Below are 7,500 nucleotides of genomic sequence, written 5' to 3'. Positions count from 1 at the left end.
GGAGGCAACAGGAACGGAATAAAAGGTGAAGATACAAAGTATATTTCCTGGTAATCTTTCCATGGACCCGGAAAATCTGTTGAAATGCTCGAAAACCTTTGGCAACTTAAATTTTTGTAACATTCACTACAGAGACACATGCAACTATATAACCATACATACATACATACATACAGGTCATATGGCCTTAATCTAACTACGTCCTATTAATTAAAAAGGCCCATGAAAACAAAATTAACTAAATGATTCATATATTATATATTACAGGGTCCTAGTGCCAACCTGAATATGGTTATTGTTAATTCAGTTTTAGTGGGCTTTTTATTTCACACATACATACACGAAATAGGCTTCAATTAGACACCATCCCGTCTTATTGAAGCCTATTACGAGTAATATGAACATATATACATCGTGAAGTTGCTTATATATATATATATATATATATATATATATATATATATATATATATATATATGCAACTTCACGATGTATATATATATATATATATATATATATATATATATATATATATATTATACTGTGTGTGTGCGTATTAACACATACGTCTGTGCCCACTAAAGAAGAAGTGGCATTCGCTAAATATACATATGCACACACGCATATATATATAATATAGATATATATATATATATATATATATATATATATTTATATATATATATATACCCTATACGTATACATATAATATATATATATATATATATATATATATATGTTTATATTATATATAGTATATATATATACTATATATATATATATATATATATATATATATATATATATATATATATATATATACACACACACACACAGAGAGAGAGAGAGAGAGAGAGAGAGAGAGAGAGAGAGAGAGAGAGAGAGAGAGAGAGAAGAGGAGAGAATCCATTGGTCATGCTAGAACAATAAAGCACAATGTTGGTGCGATGGGTCTTTTACAGCTGGACGTGATAATAACAGCACCTAAATTTTCGGTATACATATAGAAGCCACCTTCTTTAGTAGCGATTTTTATATTATTTGATCATCTCGTGTAAGTAAGTGTTATTAAAGTACCAGAACTTCTCGGTTCCAGGGGTCCTTTATTCCTGACACCGTTGGACCGTGGGACAGTCTCCCTGAAGTTTTTGTAAAATTGGAACTATAAAAGTTCAAGCCAAGATAAATTGTATTAAAAGTTTTTTCAAACATTTTTATCTATTGTTAATTTGTTAAATTATTATTCTTTCCTTTCTAATAGCTGGCATGGTCTTCCTGCATTTCTTATTGTCTTCTGTTACTCCTTTCAAATGAACACCATATTCTTCGTAAGGAATATTTTCAAGGAAGTACCTGCTCTGGGCTTGTTGCATATGAATAGGGTTCATGTTCTGAATTATAACTAATAATAATAATAATAATAATAATAATAATAATAATAATATTTTTATTAAAAATAATGGCAGAATTCACAGGATTGATTTTATACAAAATTCTTTCAATTCTCCTTATGATTTGTCTTTCTGGCACACTGGTATTACATAGCAGCGTGGCAGAAAGATAAATCATAAGGAGAATTGAAAGAATTTTGTGTAAAATCAATTCTGTGAATTCTGCCATTGATTTTAATAAAACATGTTTGAAAGAAGGTCTGTTCCCAGCATTACACCAACTATAATTAATAAATAATAATAATAATAATAATAATAATAATAATAATAATAATAAATAATGGTCAATCAAATGTTCGTCAAATGTTCGGTCAATGGAAGGAATACACCGTCCCTTTGCAGTAAATAAAATTTGCGGACCCCCTCAACCACTTTTCACATCCCCTTATCCATTCCGCCGGAAGCCTTAAGGGGGGGGGGGGTGTAGATAGCCGGAGCAGCAGCAACAGTAGCAGCAGCATCCCTTGCCCTCGCCCTCTCGCGCAAATTGTTTACGGAGCGTGTCACTATTTGCTACGCTTTCCCCAGAAAGTGGAGTGATATTTTAAACTCTCTTATTGTCACCTAAGTCGTCATCATTCACTGCCAGCCGAGGTATTTCGTCGTTTATGTTGCTGCTGCTGCGCCTTCACAGGTGTATGAGTGTGGGGGAGCGTCTATTTGTTCAAGTGTTCGTGTTGATGTTTAATTAGGTCTGACATCGGAGGGGTCGTTCGTCGCTTTACTGCATCGTTTTGTCTTTTGCAGCTCCGTGCGTAATTTGATTGATTGTACATCGACTTTGTTTGTGTGTGTGGACAGGTGTTTTTTGTGAGTAGCTTTTTTTTAATATAATTATGTACTTCAGCTTTTCTGTTCATGTAATTTTGATATTTTATGCATTACTGTATGTTGAGGATTTACACACGCTCACACAAACACATATATACGTGTGTTTGTATATATATATATATATATATATATATATATTATACTATGTATACAATGTATATATATTACATGTTCATGACTATATAAACGTATGTGCATATATGTATGTGCGTGTATGTATGTATTTACTATACACGTAGGAGTGTGAATGTATGTGATTAATGTCTTATTATTTACGGAAGTGGTTTAATAAAAATCTCCCGCAGAACTTCGTTTGGGAGCCCCGTCCGTATTCTTGGAAAGTGGTCGGCAACAGGGACTAAATAGCATTCCCCTTTGTGTAGTTATACGTGTAATCGTATTGAAATGGCGTTTGCAAAAGACAGATTACTCCCATGATTTAGAAACAATCCCGGGGAGGGACACATATTATATAGCCATGATATATTTCCACAGAAATGTCCAACCGAAATGATGAATTTGGTCTTACTGAGAGAGATGAAATGCACCAGTATTAATATTTATCAGCCGGAATTATATTTAATGTTCAAAGGCATAAATTATACTAAACTTCATTTGATTCTCCGTCGCTTGACAGGCTTCGGCGAATTCATTCTGAACGTTATGTCTCGGATACTGAGCGTTATGCTCAGGGATTTGCTGCCATGAGCAACTTACTACTTGTTTGCTTTGCTCTGCTTGGAAAAATGGCGAGGGTTCAGGTATTTTCTTGATTTCGCTTTGTTGTCCTTCCCTTTCACCTCTTGCTTTTCAGGTTTATTCGCTTTATACTTCTTACCTGTGCCTTGTCAGGTTGGTTTCCTAACACCCGCTAGCTTGTTTGTTTGATCTTGCCTCAGGTTTTCTTACCCAATTGCTGGAAATCATCTGTTTCAACATTCAATTTTTAGATTTTTTTTTTTTCATATAACTTCGGTGTGTAATCACCTGTTCATTGGAAAGTGGATCTGGTTTCATCACTTGTTTTTGCACTTGTATTTGAATATACCTGTTTCACAAATTGTATGTTTTCAACTGCTCTTGTCAAATGTAAATTAAAAAATAGTAGTTTTTTATAATTTTTTTTTTTTCACTTGTCATCAGTATTTTCGGAAAATGTTCTCTCTCGAAACTTTTCCGTTAAGTATTTCGACATTTCTTCCATCAAAAGTTTTTTTCCTGCATCGTTCAAGTAGTGAATTTGCCTCATGGTAAGAGAATTTTCCATCACATGAGGAGATATTTAATTTTTGTTGTGACGCTCCTGATGTCTATCATTTCTCCTTTAACCTGACAGCTTTCATTTTTGCCATATGTTTTATCTTAAACTAAGGTGGATTTTTAACATCATTTTTAGTGCTCTTTAAAAGAAAATCTTTGAAATGGCTTTGTCTGTCCGTCCGCACTTTCTGTCCGTCCTCAGATCTTATAAACTACTGAGGCTAGAGGGCTGCAAATTGGTATATTGATGACCCATCCTCCAATCATCAAACATACCAGAATGTAGCCCTCAAGCTTCAGTAGATTTTATTTTATATAGATTTAAAGTTAACCATGATCGTGCGTCTGGAAGCGCTAAAGCCAAACACGCTGGCCACCGCCGGGTCGGTATTGAAAGTTTCATAGGCCGCAGTTGAGTTTGTTGGGACGTGGCTGAGAGCTTCATGCAGAATTGTACAAAAAAAGGGTCCCAGACATTACGGTCAATTGGCTCGATGAAGTCTATAAACTGAACATTTTTTTTTCTTTTCCTCTGTGAAAAGCAATATCTCACACAGATGAATATACAGTTATATAAATGACTCTCATTTTCCTCGAAACATTTATATTCTGCGTAGTATCATAGATACAAACGCTTATCTGATGGTTATTTGATTGCCAAATTGCATGCAAAACGACCCTTAGTCTGTTTCACTCAGGTCGATTGCTTAGCTTATCTATCTGTCAGTATATCTACTTGTTCAAATATGTATATATAAAATGTACATCAAAACGTTCAAAATACTACAAGGACAATGAATGAAAAGGTGCCTCACTTTTACTTTTGTACTTTGTAATTTAAAGAACTCGTCTTTCTGTTATCTCAAGAATGATCTACGTACGCATTATTTATATATCTATTTAATTATTTATTTATTTATTTTAGAAGTTCAAGGGAAAGTAGTAGAATGTTATCACAAAAAGTAAACGTTGATTAGTATGCTTTATTTATTGCAATACTTGTTCCTCTAATTACTCGGTTTCTTCCAGCACTTACCTTAGTGCACATGGACATAGTCTCTCTCTCTCTCTCTCTCTCTCTTAGGAAGACCCCCCTCCCCCCCCCTCCACGCACACAAACTTTTCCTCCTCCTCCTTCCTCTTTGTGTAGCGTTCCAGCAATCGCTCACTGGCCGCTGCCAATTAAAGCGTCATGAATAATTGAGCGACTTCTAACGGAAAGCCACGCCCCCTTTCTCTCATGCTTTCGCTCAGTCACTTCTTTTATTGAGGGAACAAATTCGGCTCTTGTTGCTGCTTCATATTTTTACGGACAATTTTTTTTCAATTTGTATTCCTTTCCTTTTTTTATGGCATTCTTTGTTGACGTTCATCAATTCTTCCTTTTTGTACATGAATGCGTTTAGTATTTTCTTGAGACAGTTGTTGTTTTTATCTATTTTATTCCTGCTTTTATGAATTTCTTTTAAATGCCCAGGTTTGTTTATTTGTATTCTGGTGTATTTAATGGGTTTTAGGATTTTGTTTAAATATGAAGGTTGTTTTCTTTATTTGTATTTTGGGTTATTTCTTAGCTTTTAAGAATTTGTTTTAGGAATCATTATTTTACTTGTTTGTTAGCTTATTTCTTAACTTTCAGGAATTGCTTTTGATATGAAGGTGTTTATTTGTATTATGGCTTATTTCTTTGCTTTTAGGAGTTTTGTTTTAAATCTGAGGGTTTTTTATTCGTATTCTGGTTTCTGTCTTTGCGTATAAGAATTTGGTTTACATTTGAATGTTATTTTATTTGTCTTCAGACTTGCGTTTTCGACTGTTGCATTATTTCAGCTATTTATTGGATAAGCAAATCTAGTGGCCTTACCTACCCCAACCCTGAACGGGAACTCAAGAGGTGCAAAAATAGAGAGCGGAGCCTCTCTCCTGCCGAATAAGATTCTCAGGACCAGCAGAAGAGGGGAAAGAATATCCCCAAATTGCGACTTTATTAGTTTTGCATTTTCACCTGTTATCGATGGATGTTTTTTTATATAAACAAATGACGCCTCTCTCTCTCTCTCTCTCTCTCTCTCTCTCTCTCTCTCTCTCTCTCTCTCCTCTTCTCCTTCTCTCTCTCTCTCTGAATTTAGAGCATAAATTATGAGAAGTTAGGCATATATATATATATATATATATATATATATATATATATATATATACTATTATATATATATATATATATATATATATATATATATATATATATATATCGTGTGTTTTGTTTATAATGTGTGTGTGTATTAGTATATATATATATATATATATATATATATATATATATATATATATATATATATATTCATGTTGGTTTGGAAAATTAATCTGAAGAATTTATTTGGCTGAGGTGAGTTCTTTTTTATTCTAAGGGAAATTCGTTGATGAAGTGTGAATGAGACATTTTTTGTACTTTTCTCCAATGATTATTTAATCTGAACATTTTCCTTTTTCGTTTGATGTTCTTTTCAGTTTTCCAAGTTGTTTCTTAAGAAAATAATTTTTAGTAATATTTTTTTCATTCATGCACGTACGTATTACTAAACTCTTGAGTAACCCGTCCTTTGATTTGCTGGCCTTTGGAATCTTGTCTATTTACTACACCCCCCCGTCTCTCTCTCTCTCTCTCTCTCTCTCTCTCTCTCTCTCTCTCTCTCTCTCAGGTGAACAGCTGAATTTGCGAGCGTAGTAGATCGGTCTAATAACACGTCTATCACTCGCGCTCTTTAATTATTGCCCATAATTCTTCCTAAGAGGGGGAAGAAGATGAAGTGTTTGTTTTGCAACGCATTGCACTGTGCTTTTCTTATTCGTTTCTTGACTAATTGTTAATTCGAGTTTGCTTCGTGTCTTTCTTGGCTCTGGGATAAGATGTTTGCTTTTAAATATTTGTGTCTATTTTTGTGTTTAGTGTCATAGCCCACGTTTATGTGAACTTGTCCATATAAAGCAGATTGACGTAATTGTAAAATAGGAGGTATTGAGTAGTTAATCAGCTATAATGGGTCCTGGTGGTGGTGGAGAAGGACACGGGTCTGCCACCCTCGTTCCGAAATATTGAAAATCTTAAGGTTACCACTTAATATAGACACTCCCTCTAAAGGGAGCAGCAGCTGTAGTAGTGAATATTAAAGCCATGTTTCACAATGTTAGAGATGCTGCGGGGAAATCACAAACTCGAAGAACGTTAGAATAGACCAGCTTTTCAGACCACCGCTTTTGAGTTTGGAATTCCTGATTTCTCCAGTATTTCCGACGTCCTTTTACTTGCCTTTGTTAATTGAGAAAAAGTGGATGTGTCTTTTAGGGAGGGACGTAAGTAGAGCAATTAAAGTAACTGTCTAAAGGAAATCCAGTAGTGTAGTTAAATGGGATTACATGTGAGATGTCGCTGCCCAATGATTTTAATGCAGTTTTGTGGCTCTTCAGGATATGTAAAATATTTCTGGATGAGGTGAAGATTCCGAAGGAATGAATGAGAGGCATTCCAGTTTATGAAGGTGAAGGTAAATATTATTCGGAATATTATTACTGTCTATACTAAGGAAGATATAGGGTAGTAAGGTAGGTTTTTCATTGAGGAGATAAGGCAGCTAATAGATAACTTGATTAGAGAATTGTCTTGTAGATTTAGGCAAGGAGAGGTTTGAAAACAGCTCAGCAGTAAAGAATGATTGTTTAAGGGAAATAACAAAGAAAAACAAATAACAAAACAAATCCAGTAATGGGCTTGTTAAGCATAGAAGGTATTTGCAATCTGTCTGAACGTCTGAAGTTTCAACTATTCAATTACAATATTTGATAGCTCATTCATAATGTGGCCACAATTAAAGCCTTTAGATTTAACTACAAATCTAGTACTTTTGGTGGATGGTATAGTCCGGAACGACCTGAATACAAAGGGCTATCAGAATCATGGAAAGTT

The 7,500-nt window shown here is 34.2% G+C and overlaps 1 long non-coding RNA gene across 1 annotated transcript in view; it reads left to right on the top strand.

Annotated features, from left to right (window-relative positions):
* The window catches only part of LOC135214123 (uncharacterized), a 253,713-nt gene that overhangs the window by 162,629 nt on the left and 83,584 nt on the right, over window positions 1-7,500 (top strand). The gene's annotated exons all lie outside the window — the stretch shown is intronic.

This window comes from Macrobrachium nipponense, chromosome 45 (assembly GCF_015104395.2).
Source record: "Macrobrachium nipponense isolate FS-2020 chromosome 45, ASM1510439v2, whole genome shotgun sequence".
Classification (NCBI taxonomy): Eukaryota; Metazoa; Arthropoda; class Malacostraca; order Decapoda; family Palaemonidae; genus Macrobrachium; species Macrobrachium nipponense.
Note: the sequence above shows the minus strand (reverse complement) of the source record. Positions and strands in the feature narration are given on the sequence as shown.